Source organism: Macaca nemestrina, chromosome 14 (assembly GCF_043159975.1).
Source record: "Macaca nemestrina isolate mMacNem1 chromosome 14, mMacNem.hap1, whole genome shotgun sequence".
NCBI lineage: Eukaryota > Metazoa > Chordata > Mammalia > Primates > Cercopithecidae > Macaca > Macaca nemestrina.
The window spans coordinates 73,338,708-73,359,523 of NC_092138.1; positions in this window are offsets into that span (position 1 = coordinate 73,338,708).

Here is a 20,816-nt window from a genome sequence, read left to right on the forward strand (position 1 = left end):
GAAGATGGAACATGACTAAATTGATTATTGCTTCAGCATAGACATAACCAATTATTTATCCACATAAGATACCACTGTGCCTCATAGTAAACCATTAGAGAATGAATGGAAGAGCAAGTTTATCTGTATTTACCTCCCCTATTCTCTTCTTCAGGGTTAAACTTTAACCCTTTTAAATTCCACTTTACATCACCTTTTTCTTTAAATTCTCCCTATGGGAGCCAGATACCATAACCTGTGACCTAGTGCATTACTGAAAGTGGGAGAAAGAGCCAGCCACCACTCCAGAGGTGATAAAAGATGAACATGAGTATTAGCAAGAATCTGTCTCTTAAGAGGTGGCTGATGAGGAACAAGCAACCATGTGAGGCTGAGATGGAAGGCACTACATTAGTGACGTTTGATACACAGGCCATTGCAAATCTTTTCTTTCTTTATATGAGTCGTGAGCATAAATAAGGGGTATGTAATGCTATAAAGGGATATTTAAAAATCAGCATTTATTTGAAGTCTCTTTTATTACTTAAATTTCAGAACCGTATGTATTATTACCTTTTTCATTTACTGAAGTCACTTAAAGTTTCTTGAAATAACAATTCTTACTATATCAGAGAAGTAGAATGAGGAAATAGCATTTTTCCTGACAAAAGGCAATCTTGTATAAAATAATGTGTTATATTTTGTTAATCAAGGCACTATGAATTATAGTAGAGAATATAATTTGATTGCTGGGGAGAATGTTAGGCCAATATTGAATAGTGGGAGGACATTTCTACAGTTTATTTTTTTCCTCCAGATATGACAAACAAATTTGATAAACTGATCAGAATTCTGTTTAGGTTGACTGGTAGTATTTTACATGCTCATTATCCTCGCTTACAGGCTAACTGCTCCACATAGTTCTCCTAATTGCTCTTACACTTTTAAAAGAAATTATTCAATGATTCATCTAATTTAATGTGGCAATTTTCTTTACTAAACCTTAGCTGATGTTGCATATGTATTTATAACTTTTACAGTCACAGTTGGGAATATGTGTGCACAGAACAAAGCAAGTAACTTCTGTTTCCACTTCAAGAATTGCACTGAGTGTAATCTGAATGACAGTGAGCATTATGAATATACCTGTTTATCTGCTTGGGAAAGAGAAATAAGTAAGTCAAGTATTTACAATGTCAAACTCTTTCTTTGCAAGACAATATTCAACATTCTAATAATACTCTGAATGTTCATAATATGACGATTGAATTTGTGAAAAATGCTTAGTTTAAAAATTGATAATAAAAGTAAATGTGGAGTACTCTCTTATTTTTAATTATCACTTTTATATCAACATATTTAAAGAAAATTCTAACTGAAATTTTATTTCTTTTCACCACTGTCATAGTTTCTGTTTTCTCTTCTGAAAAACCAAAAATAATTAACTACAATCATTTTGTCAAGTTTGTGCATTCCATGCTGTCAGTGATAATTTTTTCCTTGAACCTTTATTAGTAATTTCAAGTCAAGTACTGTACTCTGAAAGAGCCTCAAATCATGAGTAGCAAACTATACAAGAAGATTGTCTCTTAGTTACCCCACATAGAATCAGCAGATTCCTTTGGTAACACGATGGAGTCAAAATAGCAGCAGTTTTCTTCACTTCATTCCTAATTGAAAAAAATTGGCTTTTGGGCCAACTCAAATATTCATCGGTCACTGTTTCAATGGCAATTTATACAAGTAAAGAAACAGTTTCTTTCTCCTCTTTATATCCCTCTCTTCTACAAAAACTGCACAGTACTTGTGTTTTGGCCTGCATGTCAACCAAGTCTTGGCACAAGTGGTTTATTAAATTCTAAAATTTTATTACACTTGGTAAGGAATTCACAGTTCATTTCTGAGGAGACAGATGACAGAGTCTGCTTTCGTCCTAGTGAATGTACCAACTTCGACAATACTTACTGAGTATGACAAGCTATACTCTTAACTCACACCTGTTCTTCCTCTAGCTCCTACATACACACTAACCCTCATACTTTCTGCAAATTCCCTATTCCCATTTTCTTACTTATAAAGTCAGGGTATTTTTTAATAAACAGAGATATTTACATATATGCTCTATAGACAGATACATACTTACTATGGTGAAATAACATTTATAGTTTTCAACATTTCTTTGATTTGAAAATTCTCATTAGGTTCAGTCATCCCACTAATATTTTTTTTTTCAGTTTTTACACAAATCTTGATAGAAATGAATCTGTATGCTTTCCTTTTTACCACATGACAATAATTTTCTTCTCACTTTTATAACTTACAGATAATCATCTACATATACAACTCAAGCTTTTCATGCAATACAACTTTCTGCAACGGCAAAAATATCCAGTATGTAACCCACAGGCCACAAGGAGCTATTCAAAACTTGAAATGGGCTAATTGGACTGCTTGACATTTTAAGCAGTTTAAATGTGGCTATGATTAGCTACATATGCCTATTGTACTGAGCAGCACAGTTTTAGAAAGAAAACTCCATTTTCAAAAGCACCACTTAAAAATACAGCCCTTACATCAAATAAAGTGCAGTTTACTCCACAATTTAACTTAATTATCTATAATATCTAGATTTCATTTCTTGCTATGTAGGAATTTTAGATGAGTTATTGTTTTCAAAGTGTCCATACATTAGCATATTTTGCCATAAACAAGTGAAAACATTGTATTTATATTATTTTTCTAAGTAAAATTTCTTCAAACAAAATTTTTAACATTTTAAGAGAAAAATCAGGGAGACATTTGAAAACATCTATTCTAATTTTATAAACCTCAATGCCTCCCCCATCTCGTTTTTGTCTTCTTTTCAAAAAATAAAGAACTACGTTAGCTCACATGACTACACAGCAACAATGTGATTTACTTATTGAGGCATAGGGCCTTTTACTTAGTACTCTTTAGGTTAAACACATTCAGTGCTAAACAGTAACTGTAAGGGGAAGTTTCTCTGGAATAAAAGTATAAAAATGAATCAAAACAAAATGAGGTTTTTTTTTCATTTTTTTTCACACCAACAAACCAAAGGAAAAGTGTATGGTTTGTTTTAGAAAGGAGTTAACAAATATATTTTAAGAATATTTCACATTATTTTACTAACATCATCTTGAATAGCAGAGATGATTTATCATGAATGTTTTTATTTAAGACCTTGCTAAGTACCATACTTGAACTGTCTTTTAAGAATACAGTTTTGGGTATTACTTGCAAATATAACGACCGTGTTGGAAAAGTCTATGAAATCATAATGAGCATGAACTCAAAGTGGATTTATAGATTCTTAGTTTACTTATAATTTCACAAGGAAAAAGTATTTTTATACTGCAGTATATAGATCTTTTAAAATAACTTTTAATGTTTTAGATCGTAGAAAAAAAGGCAATAATAATTTTAAAAACTGTTCTCACAATCAATGAGTAATAGGCATAAAATCTTCAAACTGTTGTTTTAGAAATTTAAGTGACAAAATACATATTTCAGAAAAAGTTGAAGTTTCCTTTGTTTTCTACACTATATTTTCCATCTTCTTCACAGTTTTATAACACGTAGGATTCACTGATTCATATCCCACACACGTGTAGCTGCAATAATTTTGTTATTTAGTCAGGGTTCATTTGGAAAGTACAGAAACTGCTCTGGCTTAGATATACCAATGAATTTTATTAGAGAGTTTCAAATTGCTTAAAGATTCATTGAATGGGTTGTGGAAATAGATGCTTTTTGAATGGGCAAACGCTGAAACCATTCCCCCTGAGAACTGGAACATGATACAGATGCCCACTCTCGCCACTGCTATTCAACATATCACTGGAAGTACTAGCCAGAGCGTTTGAGTAAGATAAATAAATAAAAAGACATCCAAATAAGAAAATAAGTCTAATTATCTCTCTTCGCTGACTATATGATTCTGTACCTAGAAAACCCTAAAGACTGCCAAAAGGCTACTAGAACAAATAGACGATTTTAGTAAGGTTTTAGGATACAAAACGAATGTAACAAAATCAGTAACATTTCTATACATCAATAATGTCTTGGCTGAGACTCAAATGAAGAAAACAGTCCCATTTACAACAGCCACAGATAAAATAAAATAGAAATACAGTTAATCAAGGAGGTGAAAGAGCTCTGCAAGGAGAACTACAAAACACTGCTGAAATAAATCAGATATGATACAAATAAATGGAAAAACACCCCATGCTCATGGATTGGAAGAATCAACAATGTTAAAGTGGCCATACTGCCCAAAGTGATTTACAAATTCAATGCTATTTCTATCAAACTACCAATGTCATTCTTCACGTAATTAGAATAAGCTACTCTAAAATCAAATAGAACTAAGAAAGAGCCCAAGTAGCAAAAGCAATCCTAAGCCAAAAGAGCAAAGCCAGAGGCATCACTCTACCTGACTTCAAGCTATACTATAAGGCTATAGTAACAAAAACAGCATGGTACTGGTACAGAAACAGACACATAGACCAATAGAAGAGAATAGAAATTTCAGAAATAAAGCTACACACTTATAACTAGTTGATCTTCAACAAGGCTGACAAAAACAAACAATGTGGGAAAGGATTCCCTGTTCTACATGGTGCTGGGATAACGGGCTAGCTATATGCAGAAAAATGAAACTGGAACCTTACTTTTCACTATTCAGAAACATTGATTCAGGGTGGATTAAAGATTTAAATATAAGACTGCAAACTATAAAAACTCTAGAAGCAAATCTAGGAAATATTCTTCTTGACATAAGCTTTGGCAAATACTTTTTGTCTAAGTCCCCAAAAGCATTTGCAACAAAAACAAAAATTGAAAAGTGGGACCTAAGTAAATTAAAGAGCTTCTTTAGAGCAAAATAAATTATCAATAAACAGACAATCTACAGAGTGAGGGAAAGTATCTAGAAACTATGCATCTGACAAAGGTCTAATATCTGAAATCTACAAAGAACTTACACATACAAAGAACAACCTCAATAAAAAAACCATGTAGCAAAGGACATGAACAGATATCTCTTAAAAGAAGACATTCAACAAACAATAAACATACACACAATATACATACAACAAGCAAAGGCCAACAAACAATGAAAAATGCTTATCATTACTAATCATCAGAGAAATGCAAATCAAAACCACAATGGGATACCGTCTCTCATAAGTCAGACTATTATTAAAAAGTTAAAGAGCAACAGATGCTGGTGAGACTGTGGAAAAAAGGAAACACTTAAAGACTGTTTGTGGGAATGTAAATTAGTTCAGCCTCTGTGGAAAGCACTTTGGTGACTTCCCAGAGAATTTCAAACAGAGCTACCATTTGACCCAGCAGTCCCATTACTGGCTATATCCAAAGGAAAACAGATCATTACACCAAAAAAGACACATGTACTTGTATGTTCATTACTACACTATTCACAATAGTAATGACAAGAAATCAACTTGGATGCCCATCAATGATGGATTGGATAAAGAAAATGTGGTATGTATACAACATGGAATACTATGCACCCATAAAAAATGAAATCATGTACTTTACATCAATCTGGATATAGCTGAAGGCTATGATAATAGTTAACACAGGAACAGAAAATCAAATACCACATATTCTCATTTACAAGTGGGACCCAAACATTGAGCGCCGGGGGTCATCAACATGGAAACAACAGACACTGCAAATTACTAGATGAGGGAGGTAGGGAGGGGGAAATGGGTCGAAAAACTCTCTGTTGGGTACTATGTTCACTTCCCAAGTGCAGCATACCTATGTATCAAACCTGAGCATGCACTCTCTCTATTAGAATAAAAATTGAAAAAAAAAATAAAATAGAAAAAGATACTTGCCTTCATCCCCAAACAAGCTTCTCCAAAATTTGGTCTTAAAATTAGGTTATACTATAAAATTAGAACACTGAAGGAGATACTGCTTCTTCCCTCCATAATCAGGAAGAATAAAAACAAAATGAACCACCCCCCCCCAAAAAAAAAAAAAACTACCGCTACATTTGAGAATATCAGAGGCCATTGCCCTCTTCTGCCATATCATCCTTCTCACTTGACTTTGTTCAGAGTACAATTCTAACACAAGAGATTAAAGGAAACTAAATTATAATCAGGATTATAGGAGTAAGACAGTATGGAAAATAAAGTGTTCTGTTTCTCAACAGTGACAGGAGAGTGAGAAACAGTAGCATAGGAATATTAACATGGAGTGAGGTAGTCAATAGCATCATCACAATATATACACTGGCTCTACTCAAAATCTATTCCTCCTATTCTTGACTTCTGATAACAACAATGATATCCACAAAAATAATAATATATGTATTCTTTATACTTTTGTTTTAGCTGATTTTTTCTTATATGTTTACTGATTTATAAATTATTAAACATGCTAAGTATATTATTTTATTTAATTTTCATATCAGCCAGGAAGTAAGTATGATTACTATTCTGTTTGATGGAAAAAATCTTAGATGTTTAGAGAGGTTAAATAAGACTTCAAAGATCACCAAACTAGTAAGTGATATCTGGTAATGTCTAATTCCAAAATTTCCTAGCCAATATGTTATACTGCATTAAATAGTATATGATGCATATTTTCATATATAAGTGTGTTAAAATTAAAGACCTACAATAAACATCATTATGTATTATTATAAAATACTATATTTTAGGTTTGGATAAGAAATAAGAAAGTAAGTAGTAAGTAAATAATATCAAATGATCAGAAAATAAAAAGAAACCCCTGTCTACAAATGAAACAACTATAGTATATAAAAACAAATTTATATTATAGAAATTAAATGTTAGAAACAGAAATAGAAAATACTTTGTTAAAAAAAGAGTATATGGTACACAAAAAATGTACAGGAAAGAAAAGTAATTATATGATTCAAACTATACGGTCTTTTTGTTGTTGTTGTTGTTGTTGTTGTTGTTGTTGAGACGGAGTCGCTCTGTCGCCCGGGCTGGAGTGCAGTGGCCGGATCTCAGCTCACTGCAAGCTCCGCCTCCCGGGTTTACGCCATTCTCCTGCCTCAGCCTCCCGTGTAGCTGGGACTACAGGCGCCCGCCACCTCGCCCGGCTAATTTTTTTTTTTTTTTTGTATTTTTAGTAGAGACGGGGTTTCACCGTGTTAGCCAGGATGGTCTCGATCTCCTGACCTCGTGATTATACGGTCTTATTGAAAGGCATCAAAGGAGATTTTAGGAGGAAATATTCTTAGAATACCAGAATTACCATCATAAAGAGTTTACTGTAATTAGTGCAACTCTAATCAGAATCTATAGTAGTTAAAAAGCAATCGCTGAAAGTAAGAATGTTAAAGTTTTAAAGGAAAAAAAAAAAAAAGAATCCAGTTAAATAAAAGCCAAATGCATTCAAAATTTTAAAAAGGGATATATCTCATGAGAGTGTAAAAATAGCTGTAAACATTCTCTACTCAAATACTATGATATTGACATACAAATTGATTATTATAATAGAAAAAAATGCAAGAATGATTCTAACTATGTATCGGAAACTATTCCTTGACTAATATTTCATTTTATTTTAATTACAAGAGACTAAAACTTCCATTGTCCTTTTTACATTTGTATCCATATACATCTGGGATAAAATAAAGGTGGTATGCTGCATCATACTATATAAAAATAATATAGAGAAATAATAGAATATGGAACTATTAAAACACAATAAGCACAACAAAAATCTGGAAATTGTTAATAAAAAATTGGTTTAGTAGACTATAAATATACTAACAACTTTGTTAAAGTACAATTGATATACAACAAATTGTACATATTAAATGTATAAAGTTTGGTAACTTTTGACATATGTATGCATCTGTTGAGATTATCACCACAATCAAGGTAATACTCATCCATTATCCTAAAAAGTTTTCTTATACTCCTTTGTAATTCCATTCTCCTGTGCTTCTCCTTCCCAGGTAATTACTGAACTCCTTTCTGCCATCAAATACTAGTTTATGTCTCTCAGACTGGCACACAAATGGAACTATACACACGCATTTTTTTTTTTTTTTTTTGGCCTGGCTTTCTGCACTCAGGATAGTTATTTTGAGATTAATCTAAATTGCTGCTTATATCGATAATTCATTCCTCTTCATTATTGAGTCTCATTGTATGAATATGTCACAAGTTGTTTGTTCATTCATTTGTTGATAAACATAGGGTTGTTTCCAACCTTATTCATTTTAAATTATTCTTGTCATGGAATATCCTGCCAAGTAAAGAAACTGAACTGTAAAGGTCTTTATAGCACAGAGCTTCAAGTCTCACTTGCAAATTTGGCTGCCTAGTGTAAATAATCTATAGATTAATCAGGAATCCAAAATAAATTTATAGACAATATTTTAACTTTTAATTTTACAGGGAAACATTTATTTTTACCATATGTAAGTTCGTGTTATAATATGTAGATTTTAAAAATTGTTTTACATGTTTTACAGTGTACAAAAAAAAATAAAAAGCACGTATGTTTCTACAACCAATAATTAACAAACATAGTTTTTGTGTGTTTCAGATACTTTAGTAACAAAATGAAAGAAACAAAGGTAGCATTTTTATATGCCAACACTGAACAACCTAGAAAAGAAATTTAAAAAGTAATTCCATTTACAATAACTACAAATAAAATAAAGTGCCTAGGACTAAACCTAATCAAAGAAGTGAAAAATCTCTACCTTGAAAACTTTAAGAAATTTGTAAAAATATTAAAGAGGACACACAAAAAGGAAAGTCTTCATAGACTGGAATAATCGATATTGTTAAAATGTTTCTTCTTCTCAGAACAATCTTCAGATTAAATACAAACTCTATCAAAATACCAATGACATTCTTCACAGAAATGGAAGAAACAATCCTAAAATTTACATAGAACTGAAAAAGTCCAGAAGAGACAAAGAAACATGAGTCAGAAAAATAAAACTGTAGGCTTCAGTTGAATCTGACTTCAAATCTGACTTCAAATTGTACTACAAAGTTATAGTTATCAAAACAGCATGGTATAAAGCAGACACATAATCTAATGGAATGGAATAGAGAACCCAGAAATAAATCCAGCTTTTACTCTGAACTCATTTTTGACAAAGATGCCTAAAACTTACATTGGGAAAAGGACAGTCTCTTCAATAAATGGTGCTTGGAAAATGGAATATCTATATGCAGAAGAACAAAACCAGACCCTTATCTCACATTATATATATAAAAATCAAATGAAAAAGAATTAAAGACCTGAAGCTAAGACCTGAAACTATAAAACTATTAGAAGAAAACATGGGGGAAAGATTACAGGATATCGGTCTAAGCAAAAATTTATTAAGACCTCAAAGCACAAGCAACCAAAACAAAAATAAACAAATGAAATCAGCTCAAGTTAAAAAGCTTCTGTACAACAAAGAAAATAATAAACAAAGTGAGGAAATAACTCACAGAATGAGAGAAAATATTTTCAAACTACTCATCTGATGAGCAATTAATAACTAAAATATATAAGGAACTCAACTCAATAGGAAAAAAAAATCATCTTATTTAAAAATGGGTGAAGGATCTGAGTATACATTTTTCAAAAGAAGATACACAAGTGGCCTACAGGTATTTGAAAAATGCTCAACATCACCAATCATCAGATAAATGAAAATTAAAACTGGAATAAGATATCATCTCACCCCAGTTAAAATGGTTTTTATCCAAAAGATAGGCAATAACAAATGCTGCTGAGAATGTGGAGAAAGGGGAACCATCATATACTGTTGGTGGGAATGTAAATTAGTAGAGCCATTGTAGAGAACAATATGGAGGTTCCTCAAAAAACTAAAAACAGAACTACCATATGATACAGCCATCTCAGTGGTAGGTCTGTATCCAAAGGAATGGAAAATAATTAAAGACTGGAATTGGAATGTTCCTAACACAAAGAAAAGATAAATGCTTGAGATAATGGCTACCCTGATTACCCCGATTTGTTCAAATCACATTGTATTCTTGTATGAAAATATCACATGTACCCCATAAATATGTACAAATGTTATGTACAACTATTAATAATTAGAAATTTAAAAAGATTAAAAGTAGGCTTAAATGTATCTAAGTATATATTTTTTAAAATATCAAAATCAAGGCAAAAGGTAAAACATAGGTTGGAAGCTGTATTAATAAGTCATGTCATAAGAAAAATATTGAGGTGCATAATTGACAGATTACTACAATGACAGGAAAAATAACTTTTTGAGTATTTCAGACTTTTGGTTTTGTCATATTAAGTCTGCATTACTTTTCTACATTAAACAATTCCAAAATTTTCTTTTCTTCTTTCACTTTCACTTCTTTTTTTTTCTTGCTCTTTCCATTTCCCTGTTTTTCTTTTTCTTTCCCTTAAATTCTCCTTAAGGACAATCCAATTCTAAAGTCATGATCTGCAGCAGAGCAGTTGTTGCTGAATGCCTTCTATTCCTGTCTCCTCCGGCAGCAATGACTCAAATTGGAGTATAAAAGCCCAAGCTTGGTGAGCAGGTAAACAAGGGGAAAGCCTGGGAAGAGGGTTCAAATTCCAAGTAAATGAATAGAACCAACCGAATATGGACAAAACTGAGAAATTCCAAGTGTGTGCAAAGTTTTTGATGAGTGGCATTTTAACATAATTTCAAAGTATATCTTTTCCTGTACTATTTAATAATTATAAAAGAGAAAAAATAATTTTTATAATTGAAAAAACTGAAAAATACCAAAGTTATCTAGTGAGTAAGAGGATAAATTGAAAGTGTATGACACCTGGTAAGATATGAGAAGGACATTGAATCACTACTGTAACATTTTCGCTAAAGATAACATGGCATGAATATAATCATGAAGAAACATCAGCTAAACATAAATTAAGGAACAATCTGCAAAATAACCAGCCAGTAATTTTCAAACTCCAAGAAGTTTGAGACTAGAGTCAAATACAAAATGGCATCTAAATGCAATGAATATGAAAACAAAGATTGGTAAGTGGGGCTTAATTAAACTAAATAACTTCTGTACAGCAAAAGAAAATACTAACAAAGGTAGACAGATAACCTACAGAATGAGAGAAAATATTTGCAAACTATGTATCTGACAAAGGTCTAATACACAGAATCTATAAGGAACTTAAACAATCCATCAAGAAAAAACCAAATAACCTCATTAAAAAATGGGCAAAGAATATGAACAGACAATTCTCAAAAGAAGACTTCCAAGTGGCAACAAATATATGAAAAAAAATGTTCAACACTGCTAATCATGAGAGGAATGCAAATTAAAACCATAAAATACCATCTCATAACAGTCAGCACAGTAATTATTTAAAAGTCAAAAAACAATAGATGCTGGTGAGGGTGGAGAAAAGGGAACCTTTATATGCTTTTGTTGGGAAAGTAAATTCGTTTGGCCACTGTGGAAAACAGTTTACAGATTTCTCAAGGAACTGAAAACAGAACTACTGTTCAACTCAGCAATTCCATTACTGGTTATATATCCAAAACAAAATAAATCATTCTACCAAAAGGTGCATGCACTTTTATGTTCATTGTAGCACTATTCACAATAGCAAAGGCATAGAACTAACCTAGTTACCCACCAACAGTGTATTGGATAAAGAAAATGTGGTACATATACACCATGGAATATTACGCATCCATAAAAAGAATGAAATTATGTCCTTTGCAGCAACATGGATGGAGCTGGAGACTATTAGAAGTCTACATTTTTGGCACTGTGCCCGTTTATTGGTGATAGGATCATTTGTACCCCAAACCTCAACATCATGCTATACACCTGTGTAACAAACCTGTACATGTAGTCCTTAATCTATAAAAGTTGAAATTATTAAAAAAAATAAACTGATAAAAAAAAGCTATGAATGATTCTGGTTTGGATCATTTTTCAATAAAGGATATTATTGAATGATTTCTTGAATTTAAAGTGGGTCTGGGGATTATATGCCAGTAATGTATCAGTGTATCAATGTTAATTTTGATTGTTACATCAATTGGTCTCTCTTTTTTCTTCATTCTTTTTTTTTTTTCCTATTTTAGGGAAATGCCCGTTTCTAGGAAAAACATCTTATTGTATTTGAAGATGATGAGGCAACAAGTCAACTATTTACTCCTAAATAGCTTAAGAAAAAATATTCTTTATAGTGTACTTTTAAATTTCTATAGGTTTGTGACAGCTTTATATTTTTAAATTAAAGGAATATTTAAATAAAGAAAAATAAGAATGCTATTAGAATTATGACATAACAGAAAAACAAACAGAATAGAGTTAAATATAACATTTTAAATATATTTTAATCAACTGTAAATATTAAACAATATGATTACCCTTTATAGTTATCTAAATGAATTGTTGAGGCAATTTAATGATTCATAATTATGTATCTAAATAGTTCAGATAATAATCCGTTTATATATGTTAAAATGTATTACATAGTCAATGAGTTTCTCTCACATATCCTGAATAATCCTTATTAATTTCTTCTCAATGAATAAGTTATGCCTACTTTAGTTAAACAAATACCTTATCCATCATAAATTAATGCAGACCTTGCACTTAATATTCACAGTGAATTTCATTTCAGAGAAAAATGCACTGATGGATTAAAAGTGTTCCAGGCAAGAAAAGTAATTTCAAAATCTCTTATTATTACTATGTTAAATACTATTACTTCCTTCAGTCTGTAGCATTATGCCTATTCTTTAGGGAACGTCTATAAATAAATTTTAAAGAACCAACATGTCAGGCAAATGTTAAGGATACAGCACTTTTCAGTGATTTTTATACTAAGTTAGAGGAAATAGATTTGGATTAAAGTTGTGTACCTGGACAAATTCTCTGTGCTGTGTTTTTTTTTGTTTTGGTTTGGTTTTTTTTAATTCTTAACCTCATTCCAAGATTGTAAATAAATGTAATATGTATCCTTCCTCCATATGGTGTACTCTTCTTATTGTCTTCTGATGTGAATTTTTTAATTTCTATGAAGATAGAAGGAGTTTTCCTAGAAGGCTTAGGGCACAGATGTTGTCACTTAACTTGAAAAGAGTTCAATATTTGGACAAGAAAATGAAGACCAAGGGAAAAAGTTTCCAACTCAAAGTTGGGGGAAACTCTTGTCTGTGAGCCTCATGGAGTGAAGTTCAAATTTTTTGACAGAGACAGTCTTCTTGTTAATTTCAATGTCAGGAGAAATGTTCTACGTCATGCAACATCTCTCTGACTAGGCAAGGTCACACCTGTCCAGGCTCTGTGAAGGTAAGGTAGGGCCTACTAGCTGCAAGAGTAGCCACAGGTAGTAGGACTTGTACTTCCTCTGCATCATCTAGGAAATTTTAACAATATCCTATTTTGAGTTACAATTTCATCTCATCAATTGCCCTAGTGAAATGAGAATAGAATCTACATAGTTCAAATGAAACTTCTACATGGAAAGCATTAGCATCCTAGGAAATGGCATGTATCCAAAAGCTAAAGGAGGTTACCAACACCAAGAATTGATTACAGATAATGCTGATGACCAGGAAACTGGAAACAAATAGCCACTATGACACGTAACAGCTAGAATAGACTTGCGGAGCAAATAAAATTCTCTAGACATTCTCATATATATTTATGTTAGGATCCTGATGAAATGCTGGACTTTTCGTTAGAAGAAGATAGATCTTTGGTGACATATATTTGTGGTATTCATGGGAATAAGATTTCACAAGCTTGTGACGACTGGTAATCTCCAGGTAAAATTTTAAAAGGAGGAGATAGTTATAAATGCATATGGAAGTCAGTGCATTCAATATACTGGAGGTGAAGTTCTGAAAATAAAATATGTCATCCCCCAAAAGAAAATACCAAAGCATGTCATACAATGGTTAGGGTGAGGGGAAAATTAAATGTTACATGGGAATACGTCTTCATTCAGGACTCCATGGCAGTGACTAAATATTCTAGTGAGTAAAGTAACACTTCTCCTCTACCTCTGCTATCTTATATAAGACAAGACACTTGAAGAAGTGTTGCTCCAAGGGCCCTGGAATTATCTATCATTGTAGTACAATATTCCCAAATGTAGAATCAATGAATAAAATTAAATGACCTTTCATTATTAAAAAGTCACTCACTTTAAATTATAAAACTTAAGAAAAATTATACATATTTAGTGCAGTCCTTCAGCATTCTATAAATACTAGCTGAGATAAGTCTTTTTAAGACGACTCTCTTGAAAGAAAATAAATTTTATGCAGAATTTCACACTTAATTTTTTTTAAAGAAACTGTTTATTGTAAACATGCTCTTTTCTATGGGTCATTGCAATTTTTTTTTTTTTTCAAGAATTGCTTTTAGCATTCCCTAGTGGTTTTGGCATAGTGTAGAGTCAATTCCAAGTTTTTTCACCTGTAAGTGGCTACAATAATTAATGCAGATCCAACTCACAGCATAGATTAGCTGTTTGTGGGTTAAGATTATTAGTAATTATATTGATCTTCAGTCTTCCTTTTAGAAAAAGACAGCGCTGCTAGCAGTGAATAAAGATGGAAGTGAAAAATCAGCAGTCAGAGTGCAGGCTTACTGATTATGTCATATTTTGACAAGGTCAATAAATACAGAAGAAGCATATTGATTTTGCTCCCTAATTTTATCTTGTGCCTTCCAATGAGGAAGGTCATATCCAATGTACTATGTCACACTCTAACCTGTAACACTGTAACATCCTTAAATACAGACTTGACATGCTACACTACAGTTAGTTACAGAGAGGTCTGGTCAAGGTACTACCACAGTAGCTGTGTAGAATAATGTGAACACTGTTATGTTCAGCCTTTTAGATTCTGTTGTTGAAACTGTTAAAAAAAATACATCTCTATCATATTCATATTTGCTATATATTCATATCTGGGGACCCAGTCCCCAATATTTCAATGTAAGTTCTTTTCTATTTCCCTATGTGTTGGCTGGTCTGAGAAATAAAGGGAAAGAGTACAAAAGAGAAATTTGAAAGCTGAGTGTCCAGGGAAAACATCACATGTCAGCAGGTTCCGTGATGCCCCTTGAGGCGCAAAACCAGCAAGCTTTTACTAGCAATTTTCCAAGGGGAGGGAGTGTACGAATAGGGTGTGGGTCACAGAGATCACACGTTTCAAAGGCAATAAAATATCACAAGGCAAATGGGCAGGGCAAGGTCACAAGGCCAGGGTGAAACTAGAATTGCTGATGAAGTTTCATGTCCCTCTGTGTACGCATTGTCATTGATAAACATCTTATCAGGGTTCAAGAGCACTGAACCGGTCTGACTAGAATTTGCCAGGGTGGAATTTCCTAATCCTAGCAAGTCTGGGGGTGCTGCAGGAGGCCAGGGCATGTTTCATCCCTTATCTCCAACTGCATAAGGCAGACACCCCTAGAGCAGCCATTTTAAAGGCCTCCTGCTGGGAATGCATTCTTTTCCCAGGGCTGTTAATTATTAATATTCCTTCCTGGGGAAAGAATTCAGCGATATTTCTCTTACCTGTTTTTGGCAATAAGAGAAATATGTCCCTGTCCTGCCTGGCTCCCAGGCAGTCAGACCCAATGGTTATCTCCCTTGTTCCCTGAACATCGCTGTTATCCTGTTCTTTTTTCAAGGTGAACAAGATTTCATATTGTTCAAACACACATGCTTTACAAACAATTTGTGCAGTTAACGCAATCATCACAGGGTCCCGAGGTGACATACATCCTCAACTTACAAAGATGACAGGATTAAGAGATTAAAATAAAGACAAGCATAGGAAATTATAAGAGTATTGATTGGGGAAGTGATAAATATCCATGAAATCTTCACAATTTATGTTCAGAGACTGCAGTAAAGACAGGCATAATAAATTATAAAAAGTATTAATTTGGAGAACTAACAAATGTCCATGAAATCTTCCCAATTTATGTTCTGTCATGGATTTAGCAGGTCCCTCCATTCAGGGTCCCTGACTTCCCACAACACATTCAGAAGCCAAAAAAGGTTTGAAATAACCACTCACATAGTTGCATAAAATGACAAATGTATGTTGTCTGCTGATTCTAAGTTCTTCCGATGGTAAGATTTTTAAATATCAACTCACAAATGGGACCTTAATCATTTCGAATTGCAAATATTCACTACATTATTCAACATTCACTTTATGTAACATGTTGAAAGTCATGATCACTAGAGTTCACTCTAGAATTCAAAATAATGCAACTACTCAAAGAATGGCCTTTTGTTTGTAGAGTTTAGGAAGAGACATTAAATCATAGGTAATTTTACCTGAGATCCTTGAAGCTTTTAGAAGACAAAACAATCATAGTAACAATTAATTTCAAATGCTCAACTTTTTTATGTGCTTCCAAAGGCTAACATTTGACATTAACTTTGGAACTTTGGACTACATGAATGCTGTGTGTGTGTGTGTGTGTGTGTGTGTGTGTGTGTGTGTGTGTAGGAGGAGGAGGAGGAGGAAGAGGGGAAGGAAAAGATAGGGTTACTGCAACAAATACTTTTTGAATACACAAAAACAAAGTCAAATTCTATCCTGGAGTGGTGGATTGTTATACATTAGGTAGCAAACTTGCTTTCAAGGACATAAATGGTCTTCTGTGGCTGTATGTATATACCATCATGAGAGCACAAGATATAGGTTTTGAGAGGCTAATTCAAGGTATTAATGGCCTTTGGAATTTATGAGAGATTACAAACAAAAGAGGGCTCCTGTTTGTGAAACAACATCTTCCCTAGACATTGGAAGCAACTAGAAGTTCAATAAAGAAGTTACCTACAGGGAATTTCTCAAGAATTAACATGGCCAATAAACTTTAAATACAGTAATGCCTGGTTTACACTTTACGGTAATTTCCAAACGTTAAGAAAATATATTTAATACACATATAATTGACACCTTGGGCAAAAGAGATAGGTGTCATTTTCCATATTGAAAGAGTAAAGCATGCTGGGGAAAAATGCAGAAAGAGGGAAAGTAAGTTATTAAATAGTCAATAATAAATGGAAAAAAGGCACTGAATAGCAACATAAAAAGCAATGACTCAGAGAAAAATGGTCTTTAAAAATGATTCTTCAGAATTATTGGGGCGATCCTGGACTATTTGCTCTCATACCAAATTTGTACTCAGAATGTTGTTTAGATGTTGACAGAAAGGGGGCCCTCATATGGCTTACTAAATTATTGATTTTCAGTGCAGACTTAGTCTTGATAACATTCCATTCATCTATGGACTCGTGCACATATCATTCAATCCATGGAAAATGTCTATATAGATTCTCCTTTAAAATTAATGCCATATGTGAATGCTTATAACCACCTTCACCAAAACCCCTCCCAATCTGTCATCTACACCTGAACTGTTGCAATATAGCAAATTCTCTTTACTTTCTTCTTACACCCCACTTTATTTCCCTTATGGCCTTGTATACACAACTAATGTTTTAAAATAATAAATCAGATCATATTGCTTATCCATCCCAAATAGTTTTATTCCTTTTTACTCTTAAAAAGTAATGCAAATAACCTAATTTGCAAAGCTCTAATTTCCGCCTAATGACTTATCACTCTGTCTGATATTGTCTCCAGTATTTGTATTACTCCAGTAATACAAAATTTCTTATTTCTCGAAGGCCTTTAGTAAGGTTTTTATGTTTGTGTTACTGTCTGCATTGTCTTTTCTCAGATTTTCCTGTGGATTTTACCTTCACATGGCCCAAAACTCTACTCAAATAGTATCTCGCTGGAATAGATTTCCCATCATTCTCCTTACTTTTTTATTTTCTGACAGAGCACATATTATTGATTTTCTTTTTGCTTTTGTGGTAACTTTTTCATTTGTCTTTAAATTTTAAATTTAAAAAAAGGTGAAAGAGAACTTCAAGGAATTCCTCAATGTCCTTACTCAGATTCACCATTTATATTTTGTCCATTTGCTTTTTCTTTGTTATTTTCTTTCTATACCTATATTAAAAAATGAGTTTCATGTTTATTACTTTCAAATCATGATCTATATTTATATTTTGGAAATTGTTATAATAGTTATGTTTTTAAAATTCCTTCACAATTTAATTCTGAATCATCCATTTAATTATATTGCCTCTTAATTAATTTTCAAGACTGCCCAGTTTATCTGGACAGGTCCTTTGTTGTTGTTGTTGACTGCTGATTCCAATGCTTAAAGCAGGAGAGGCATCATAGAGCTAGAGTTAAAAGCCAAGCACTGGACCTCTGGCTTGATTTTAACACCTCTTCACTGCGTACCTTCTGGAAAGTGACATAAATTCATTGTGCCTCAATTTCCTCATTTCCAAAGGGAAAACAATAATACTCATTTCTTAGGGCTGTTCTACGATAGAATGAGTTATTGTGTGTTAAATGTTATAAATACAGTCCTTGGCATACAGTAAGACTTACATACTGTTGAATAAATTCAAAAGCAGATAACAGGCACTCAGCAATATCTGTTGCATGAATAAGTTTGGTGATGTACTATATCAGTAGACTGCACAAAAATCCCAGTTGCTTACAATAAAATTTTAAAAGGATGAGCCTGATCATTGGTGTGGAGGGAGGGGAAATTCTGTACAGGCATTCAATGATCCAGGATAAGAGAGGCTTTGGCATTGTCAATGTATAACTTCCTATTTACTCTAGATATCAATGTAACACCTGTATATAAGGAAAAAGGGAAAAGAAATGAAGAATTTCATGGAAGGATTTGTACACTAAGACTGTAATAAGAATAAATACATTTTATTCATTTTTCATTGGCCAGAGCTCATTCATATGCAACACCTACCCATAAAGGAAGATGGTGAATGTGGTCTAGTTATGAGTCCAGAAGTAACAGAAAATTACTGTTGTGAATAACTATGCAGACCCCAAAACCACAAATAATTTGATTAAAGAATTACCAAAGATTACAATTTGTATTTATTACATCATATAAATACAGAAACTTTGAATGTATATTGAAAATTACAACTATTAAAGTAGCGGATTCCTGTAGCTAACTATAAATTACTTTATTCATAATGATAAAAAACAATGACTCAGTGCTGAGTAATCAAGGAGAATACAAAAGCTGAGGCAGTAAGAAGTAAATGGTAGTATCTTTGGGAAATGGTGAGTGATACAATGTAACTTGAGTCATAGGATAAATGAAAGCATTTATTAGGGAAGAAAGGTAGATAGATATCTAGACAGATCTAGATAGATAGAGATAGAGATAGATAGATCTCTCTGTATATATCACATTGTGTCCAAAATTTTTTTATAGTCTAAAAGTATAAAACAGTTTGTACAAAATCTCTTTTTGACTTTAGTTAGGCTTCTATCCCCTCTTTCCACCTATCCATCAAAAATGTTCTTGTCAAGGTTACTGTGCTGAAGTAAATGGACAATTATTAGACCTACTTATCTAAAAATATATCCAAAGCATGATTACAGTGGTCATTATTATGATAAGCAATGATGAGTTCATTACATTTATATGCAGTGTGATCATCATTAACTCTAAATTTGTATGCCTGGCAAATATCAGGAGAAAAAAACTCACACAATGCAAACAGATAGAATGGCTGCCCTGGTGTATGAATAACAGCCTTGGTTTTTCTATCATGTATAGGGCACAACATTTCCTTTTATGTAAAACCAGATGCAATTGTTATGTGGTTCTAGTAATTGAGTGTCACGGAGGTAAGAAGTGGACATATATTTGAGATTGGGAAAATGAAAGAAAAATGTCCATTAATTTTTTTAGAAATTTCAATTACTCTGAAAAATTTCAAAATATAAAATTAAAACAATCCACCCTATTGACTTAATTTGATCATATTCTGTTAAAAATGATGATGGCTGTGTAATTAATATGTGTTATCCTTAAAAACTAAAGTGAAAATTGTGGGTATATCAGTTTGTCATGGCAAACCATGGAAACTATACAGGCACAAAAAAAAATCCCACAATTTAAAAATTCCTAACATTCTTTTTGGTAAAGAAAGGACTTCCCATTTTATAAATTAAAATACTGATGTAATTATTAAAGCAAAGGTTGCTTGATGATTTTTTTTCTGAATCGCAGCTTGTATTCTTTAATAATTAAAAAGGATCCATTGGTGTCTATTCTCTCCAACTAAACTTGTGTCTTTTGCTCACATTGATAAGCTTTGTATCTAGCCCTTAAACTGATTTGAGCTCAGATTTTTATCCTGAATCACCGCATTAACAAGGTTGAAGTTTTAATCCCACAAGGCTAATGCCATTTGGAACACGTAGGTAGAAGACTTCTTAACAGAAAAAAAATGCCAGAGAAACTGTTTGTGAAAAGATAATGATTGAAAAAAAAACGAAAGTAGAATTCCTTGTGTTGAATGCCCCCTACAGCCTAATTAATGGGGTCATGCACCCATTTATTATGCTAATTATATTTTCTCTTTTATTTTCTGCTCTCTTATATACAGTAATTGGTAACAATGGGTCTGTTTTGTGCCCTTTATTTCTTGTGGTTAAAAATAAATGAACTATCCTGTGCTTGTAATTGAAATTAAAAGAAATGGACTATAAGTAATGTCATAATAAAAGTATTATATAATCAATTTCTCCTCATCTATGGATGGATCAGGTCCATTTAAATTTTCTTTAGCAAAGTACTCTAACTTCCCTTTGCACACAAATATTTTTAGTATGTGTTTTTGAATGTACTCATATAATTTTAGCAGAAATGTTATGTAAGTAAATATCA